Raw genomic sequence first — 9157 nt, forward strand, 5'->3', positions numbered from 1 at the left:
CCATGCTGAAAAATGATATTGATATAAACTGAAGACATCCCTTTTCAGGTAACTCAGACGTGAATTTGAACCTTCTGCAACAAGAATCAAAAGCACCAAGCACTTAGGTCACAAGCTGTTCCGAATGCTTAAGCCACACATCCTTTAAGATAACTCAGTAATCATCAACGTATCAGAAAATATGTAAAATCTTAGCTGTGCATGCTGTGCCTAGGCATGTCGAAATATGTTTGTCACAAAATAATACGGGCAGATCCCTTAAACAGGAGCAATACATGATCCAATACAAATCCACTGCTTTTGAAGGGCGAGGCTGTGATTACAAGCGGCAGCTGTAGAGCACAGCTAAAATCTTAAAGATTCCGTAAGGTTCACAATGTTCAAACGAGTACAGTTTTGAAACGCAACATGTCTAAAACCATTGATAGTTTCACGAATGGTACAAAAATGTTGGCTTTGCAGAATAGAATGAAAAAGATCTACTAAATCAGTATAAAAGGTGTAACATCACAGGAAAACCGAATAACAATTGTTATTCTGACAAGTTCGGCATTCTGAAGTATATAGTTCTGAAACGTTTTTACATGGAAACTATAACAAGTCAGCAAGAAATTTCTGAAAAGTTCGTTAGGCTGAAAATTTGTTAATGTGGTGTTCGTAGTAACGAACAATTATGTGCACAAAATGGCACACAACCTGAAAAATTTGGCGGCTACACAGATGGGGCATATGACTCATTTTCTCAGCCCCCTGCAAGTTATCGCAACTATGTAGGCACGTGGCGGATGGTCCTCGCAAGGTCACCTGTACTACTAAGCACGAGTACCAGTACGTGCACTGTGCCACCAATGTGGTGTACCAGTTTCCGCTGCAATGCGGCAGTGTTCAGGTTGGCCAAACTGGCCCAAGTAATACTGATAGACTGTGGCAGCTTTTCCGCTCCTTGACGTGTAATAGCTGCGCCAATCTCTCCAGATAAACCAGGGATGCAAAGGTTGCTACCCCAAATTCAATCAAGCCAACGTTGTAGGACGGGGAGACTCTAGACTTGAGCGAGAAATTACGGAAGCAGCGCACATGCGCACATTTTGCCTCGACACGTGTGTAAGTGAGCCTTTGGTGGCTCTCCTTGATTAAGAAATCCCATTTTTGATTAACCAATGACAATTGTCTTTTGCTCCTTGGCATTTTCCATAGTCATCTAGGGTGCTTTCTGCCATGTTTGTTTCATTTTGTTCTTCAGTGCGTGAAGGCACGGTTCGCGCAGAGGCGACCTTTTGCAGCTATATGTTTCATGGTATTAAAACTCAACTGCTAGTTACCGCTCGTCCTGCTCACTTCTGCGTCTTACGTCCCGTCTGAAGTCGCGGTTCTTTTCCTCTTTAAATAAACTGTCTACATACAGTCGCATTCTGCACCACGTTTCGCTGCGTAGCGAAAACGCTCCTGTTCTGTGGGGTGCTTCTTTCTAGCCTGGGTGTCCTCGACGCCGAGTGCACGTCTTGTAGCTATCTTGCTGGCGTGTTTACGGGCTTCTTCTGCATACATGGCCAGCACACTGCTGAGACTCCAATTCAAAGCACTTTCTTCAGGCAAACGACGATTGTAACGTTTATACTATCACAGCCCAACAACTACATTTTTCGCGTATAGGAATTAAAACAAGCACAAGGCATCTAATACGCACAAACTGTGAAATGCTGGCGCCGCAGCACCAGCCGGAAGGCGCGGAAGTGAGTGCCATCTGGTGGTGTTCAACCAGAAATATAGCAATGTTCTCAGCGTTATGTTCACGCCAATACCTGATGCCATTTTAATGTAATATTTAACGTGCTTCTGCCTATTCTATCCTACTAGTCAACATTTTTCATTCATTGCTTATGTGTACCTGTTAACTCATTTATTTATTCATTTATTTATGCGTGATATCTGGAGTGCCATGAAGCTCCATTTTTTTAAGGAGACACTGCTTAAGCGACTTTCATAATGGTTGAAGTACATATTTAACCTATCTTTTATTTATCTATGTGCAGCATGTGCAGGGCCATTGAGGCTTTCACCGTCTTACAAAGATGCTGTTAAGGGGAGTTACGCAGGGGTTGTGGCTACATTAAATCTAAATGCAACGCGGGTTTGGAGCTTGGAATGTGTTTTGAAGTGTAATGATCAACGATTGTAAAATAATAGTCATCCTTCATATATATCGTTTGAATAGGCAACTTGCACAGTTATTTAAGAATTCATAATTTTTGTTTCTGGGATTTCATTACACTACCTGTGTGTTAAAAGTCAGCAAGGAACTTCTATCGCTGCTGAGGTAAAGGCGCATGCCCAGACGCTACTAGCCTGTGTGCGGGCTACCACTAAAAAACCAGCCTTGACCATGCTCGAGTGCAGCAGCATGGTTGTCGTGTGCAAGCAAGGCTGGGAGCCAGCAATTAGGTACTTAGTTCTTCTAATGGGTGTGAAAAAACCTTATAACAGTATCACTGTCAGATTCACATACTTCTCTGAAAGATTTTTTTTTACTTCTTTATTCTGCCAGAGATGTCATTGAACGAATCTTCCAAAACTTGTCTTCTAAACTAGACTATGGTCTTTCATTATGCAGTGTTCAGCATTGCTTGTTTTTTGCCTTTTTTATACATCAGAAGTGGGCCGACATGGTGGTTTTAAGGCTCCGTAAGCCTGTTTGCACCCTCAGCGCAGTCCAGGTGAAATATCAGGAACGCAGCTTGGGTAACGGCTGTGAGAAGCTTACCTGTCCTTATTTTCGCACTTTCGTTGCTTTCCTTCCGACTTTGCTTTTTGTTTCAGTGTGACATTTTAGGCAATTTAAGCATAATGCATGCTTGGAGCTTAGGGCTTGATCCATAGGGTGCAAAGTGCACACTACAGCCTAGAGTCTATCTGTGCAAGGAAGTGTGATGGCGTGCTGCTATGAAGCAGCACCCCATCACGCACTTTAACCCGGTCTGAAAATGGGGTGGAATACAATGAACTCTTTACCCTCCCTGTTGACTCGCTTAGCCACAATTTATTTATTTATTCTATTTATTTATCAATATTTCAATCCCCATTGGGAATTTAAGCAGGGTGGGAAGCTATACATGTGTAAAGAACACTATAGCATAGAGAAAAAAAAAACAGCACAAATCAGGTAAACAGAGCTTGATCATAGCAGTGGCACAGCAAGATAACAAATTATTACTCAATACTTGAAACAAACGCCAAAAGTGATAATCTTAAAATTTGGGCATTGCTTGGATTATTCCATTCAACCACTGTTCGGGGAAAGAAGGAATACTTAAAACAATTATTGCGTGTACTAAATGGGGTTATTGTTTGGCTATGTTGCTGCCTAGTCGCATAACCAGATGAAAAAGTAATTATTCCTGTGAGATATGTCTTATAATGAGCGTTATAGGTTGAAAAAAGAAGTTTAGTCGTGATACACAATTTCTTTGCATTAATGGTGGCAGGTTTTTGTCAAGAGGTCTGTAACTGAAGCGCGTCCGAAGCTGTTATAAATGAAACAAGCTGCTTTTCTTTGCACCATTTCTATCTTGTTAATGCCAGTTTTAGTAAAAGCGTCCCAGATTACACATGCACAGTCTAGCATCGGCAGCATTAGAGCCTTATATGCGAGTAGGCGTACAGTGGGAGTGAGGTCATTTGTGATCCAGAGTCCGAGATACTTATAATGTGTTATTTTGGAAATAATTATGTTATTTATACAGTACGGAAACGTTAGTTTATGCTTTTTATGTGAAATGGACATAAAACCGGTTTTCTCGAAATCAATCGACACTTGCCAGGCATCGCACCAGTCGACAATTTGTCTAAAGCATCGTTCAACAACTCCTGGTCGGTAATATTGTCGATTTCTGAGTGCAATACACAGTCATCAGCATAAAGCTTAACCATAACTGGAATACCATGCAGCATATCATTAATGAATAAAAGGAACAAGAGATGCCCAAGCACCGAGCCCTGGGGAACACCAGAGTCTACCGGAAGTCGTTGAGAAGAATGATTATTAAAAACAACAAATTGTTCTCCGCCATCAAGGTATGCTATGAGCCAATTAATCAGTCTGGAGTTGTTCAGTAGCTTGCTCATTTTGTAAAGTAGTTTTTTTGTGAGAGACGCGGTCGAAAGCCTTTGAAAGTCTATGCAAATTGCATCTATTTATTTTCCATTGTTAATTGCTTTCGCAAAGTCGTGCACTGTTAAATCTAATTGGGTAGTTTTAGAGTAGCGTTTTCTGAATCCGTGTTAGTGCTTTGTTAATATATTATTGTTTTACAAGAATTCTGAGATATGATTATAGATTATGTGTTCCAAAAGTTTACATATCGTAGATGTTAAAGAAATTGGTGGGTAGTTTTGAATGCAGTGCTTTTTTCCTGTTTTATGTAGTGGCTTCACTCTAGCTGTCCTACAGTCACTCGGTACTTGTTCCTCCCACAATGGCCTTGTGAACAGAACGGGGAAGTACTTTGACGCCCATTCTGCATATCGTTTTAAAAATGCGTTTGGAATGTTGTCCGGACCGGAAGATTTTTTAGCGTTCACTTGTAAAAGCATGTTTAGTATAACTGCTTCGCTTTGAACATCGGGTATAGGCGGCAGACATTTCGAAAGGAGGCATTACATCATTATCATTTGTATAGACGGACTTAACGTGTTTGTTAAACGCATTTGCTATTTTTTTGCTTTCTTGAGCTGCCTTACCATCAACATGAAATAAGTCACATTCCTTAGAGGTCGGAGAAATAGAACGCCAAAATTTCTTTGGAGCCGTGGTCATGAAACTTGGTAGCGATTGATCATAGTAGCGTTGTTGATCGGCATGCACTGACTTTTAAACTGAGATGAAATGTCGTCAATCTTTTGTTTTACCGACTGCATATTTTCGACTAAATTTTTTCTTCACACCTTTCAGTTTCCTTTGAAGCCGCAATGTCTCGCGGGAGATCCAGGGATTACTGCGATTTTTCTTTTTAATCCACAACGGGACAAAGCGATCAAATGCACTCTTTAACTACTTTTTTTAAACCTGCACCACAGTGACACTACGTCTTCCGTGCTACTTGAAAAGTCGTCAAAATTAAGCGAAAGTATATGAATAATTGATACATCACCAGCTCGAGAGAAATTTCGGTAAGATCAACATTCATATTTCTTATCTAACACGGTGTCTGTAACGGTGAGTAGTACAGCGGCGTGATCCGATAAGCCAGGTACTATCTGGCAATTCGTTTTAGCAGTAATTGATAGGCTGACGAAAAAAAGGTCAAGCATTGACTGAGAACTGCCGGGAATTCGTGCGTTTTGTTTCGCAATTTGCAAGTCAAAGGCTAAAGCAACGTCCAGCATCGTCTCCCCTAGAGGGTCATGTTTTTTAAGTGAGAATCTTGCCCAGTCTACATTAGGCAAGTTAAAATCTCCTGATAGTATAATATGATTACCATGTTTTATATTCGCATACAAAAATTGCCTAAGCTCGTCAAATACGGCAATGGTCAAATTAGGGGGTCGGTATCTTGCTGCAATAACATATCTAACATTTGCATAGTAAGCTGTAAAGAAAATACACTCTCCATTGGGTATTTCAGGGATTAAAATATATCGCAAGGATAATTTATAAAGTATGCTAACACCCCCACGTCTACCATCACGGTCTTTTCGATACAAACTGTAGCTAGTGGGAACGAACTGACTGTCAAAGACGATGTCATTAAGCCAAATCTCAGTCAAGACCGCTATATATGGGTTGTGCAAGAGCAGAAGAGCCTCCAACTGAGTGATCTTGTTGAGTATACGCCTGCAATTGGCATTTAATACTTTAAGGGTTCGAGATGTCCTAGTCAAAAGTCAGATTTACTTTTTTTGAGCCTGTAGCGAGAACCCTTTGAGTCGGTTCAACCAAATAAGACGCCATCAATGCTTAGTTTGTCGATAATTAGTTTGACCTTGGCTCCGTCTGCTCTCTCTTTCTCGCAACGTTTCTACAGTTGTTTACGTATCTCCCGAACTCGCTTTGAATAGTCCTCGGCTATCAATATTCCGGAGCCTTTCAGCTTATGACATGATCGTAATATTGACATTTTTTCACAAATGCCGAGAAGTTTCAGAATGACTGGTCGCACCCTGCCTGCTTGCTTTTTTCCCAGTCTATGGCATCGTTTGACGCCACTCACCGCTAAACCAATTTTTTTTATGAAAAAAAAACATCGTGGGTTGCTTTCATTTCCACTTCCTGACCAGACTCCATGCTATCTTCCTCTATACCATAAATGATCAGGTTATTTTCCTGGCACTGTTTTCCAAGTCGTCCATTTAGTTTTAACTGAAGTAAGCTGCCCCTTAAGTTCTGATAATGCGGCTTCCATATCTTGTACATTGTGGCTACGACTTTCAGGCTGGATAACTACCTCGCAATACCATCAATCCGCTCAGTTAAAGAGGAAAGCTTATCCTGTATTTGTTCTGGGATACCTGCAGATATTCTATTGTTGAAATGATCATGATCTGACCAGATAGTATTCCCACTAGCATCTCTTTTTCTGTCGGACCAGGATTTGATTCAATATCGCTGCAAGACAACAGATCTTTCGATAATGAAAAAACAGAAGACAGAAAGCTCTGAACACCCACTGAGCAGGGCAGTAGAACTAAAAAACGATCGTCACTTCGGTAACCATGTTCACATTTAAAATCACTAACGTGCAGAACAAAGCAAAAAGGATTGCTCAGCATATTGCCGTGTCTGCTGCTGCCAAGCCCACTCGCGAAGAACGGCTCCGGCGGTAGTCTTATAGTCGTTGGAAGTGCCACGTGACATGACGTCGCCGATGTCGTCAAAGGTATGGTCGCTGAAAGCCAGGGATGATCCGGTCCTGAGATGACACCGTCGTAGAGCAGTGTCACTGATACAGCATCAAATTCTTGAAAATGGTCGCCACGTGTCGTTTGATGAAAATCATGCGGCGCCAGCAGAGCCCCGAGAAAGGCCTGCAGAGCAAAGCAAAAAGGATTGCTCAGCATGTTGCCGTGTCAACTGCTGCCATGCCCACTGGCGAAGAACGGCTCCGGCGGCAGTCTTATAGTCGTTGGAAGTGCCACGTGACATGACGTCACCGATGTCGTCAAAGGTATGGTCGCTGAAAGCCAGGGATGATCCGGTCCTGAGATGATACCGTCGTAGAGCAGTGTCACTGATACAGCATCAAATTCTTGAAAATGGTCGCCACGTGTCGTTTGATGAAAATCATGCGGCGCCAGCAGAGCCCCGAGAAAGACCTGCAGAGGAAAGCAAAAAGGATTGCTCAGCATGTTGCCGTGTCTACTGCTGCCATGCCCACTGGCGAAGAACGGCTCCGGCGGCAGTCTTATAATCATTGGAAGTGCCACGTGACATGACGTCGCCGATGTCGTCAAAGGTATGGTCGCTGAAAGCCAGGGATGATCCTGTCCTGAGATGACACCGTCGTAGACCAGTGTCACTGATACAGCATCAAATTCTTGAAAATGGTCGCCACGTGTCGTTTGATGAAAATCATGCGGCGCCAGCAGAGCCCCGAGAAAGGCCTGCAGAGCAAAGCAAAAAGGATTGCTCAGCATGTTGCCGTGTCTACTGCTGCCATGCCCACTGGCGAAGAACGGCTCCGGCGGCAGTCTTATAGTCGTTGGAAGTGCCACGTGACATGACGTCGCCGATGTCGTCAAAGGTATGGTCGCTGAAAGCCAGGGATGATCCGGTCCTGAGATGATACCGTCGTAGAGCAGTGTCACTGATACAGCATCAAATTCTTGAAAATGGTCGCCACGTGTCGTTTGATGAAAATCATGCGGCGCCAGCAGAGCCCCGAGAAAGACCTGCAGAGGAAAGCAAAAAGGATTGCTCAGCATGTTGCCGTGTCTACTGCTGCCATGCCCACTGGCGAAGAACGGCTCCGGCGGCAGTCTTATAATCATTGGAAGTGCCACGTGACATGACGTTGCCGATGTCGTCAAAGGTATGGTCGCTGAAAGCCAGGGATGATCCTGTCCTGAGATGACACCGTCGTAGAGCAGTGTCACTGATACAGCATCAAATTCTTGAAAATGGTCGCCACGTGTCGTTTGATGAAAATCATCCGGCGCCAGCAAAGCCCCGAAAAAGACCTGCAGAGCAAAGCAAAAAGAATTGTTCAGCACGTTGCCGTGTCTGCTGCTGCCATGCCCAGGTTTTCCTTTCGGTAATATGGGACAGAAAGCAAAGTGGAACTCTATTTTATTTAGTAAACTCTGCCAGCTTGTTACTGGAAAATGGCACTGTTATTGCCTACCAGGACTTTCGTTTTCCTTATCATTCAGTTTTGAAGTGCAATAAGTGTGTTGACGTTTTCGCAAGAGTTTACCGCTTTAGAACTATTGCGCATGTCAATATCAATGAAAATTGATATCATCTTTACACTTTGCTTTACCTCATGTAGTATACAATGTCTGGGAATTTTACAGAATGCTCTGCTATACCTACGGTATTTCCACAATGAATGTAAGGCACGTTGTTAAGGCATTTGTGGCAGGTTTCCATGTATTCAGGTATTCTTGATGTATTTCATATGGTCATGACTATAGCTGCAGCTGGATAAGCAGCTTTCTATTCGTACTGTGTGGTTTTTACAAGTAGCACGTGGACAAAGAACTATTCAAAAAGCAGCTGAGAACTTGTGCTCGTGTCGTCCATTTCTTCCTAGCCTATGTGCTAATGCAATAAAACCAATATGCGGTGTGTATCCCCAGTAGGGAAAATCAATATTATAAGTTCTCAAATTGACATACTAATTGAGTCATGTGAAGAAATGCTCCCATATATTCCTGCAAAACCTGCCTGATCACTGTAAAGGAGTACTCCTGTGATAGCCCGCAAAAGGTTTCTCATGAATGTAAAAAAAAAAATGCGTTCTCACAGTTCACTGCAAGAGCTCCTCGATTGATGCAAACATATGCGGTCTTAATTCCCTGCGAAGTCTATTCAGTGGGTGTAAACACATACTCCAATAGTGCGTTGCAAAAGCTCCTCGATGCATTTAAACATATGCCCGATAGTTCCTAGTAAAAGCTCCCCGATGGATGTAAACATATTCTCCCATATTTCCCGGCATAA

The sequence above is a fragment of the Dermacentor andersoni genome, chromosome 11 (genome assembly GCF_023375885.2).
Source record: "Dermacentor andersoni chromosome 11, qqDerAnde1_hic_scaffold, whole genome shotgun sequence".
Taxonomy (NCBI): Eukaryota; Metazoa; Arthropoda; class Arachnida; order Ixodida; family Ixodidae; genus Dermacentor; species Dermacentor andersoni.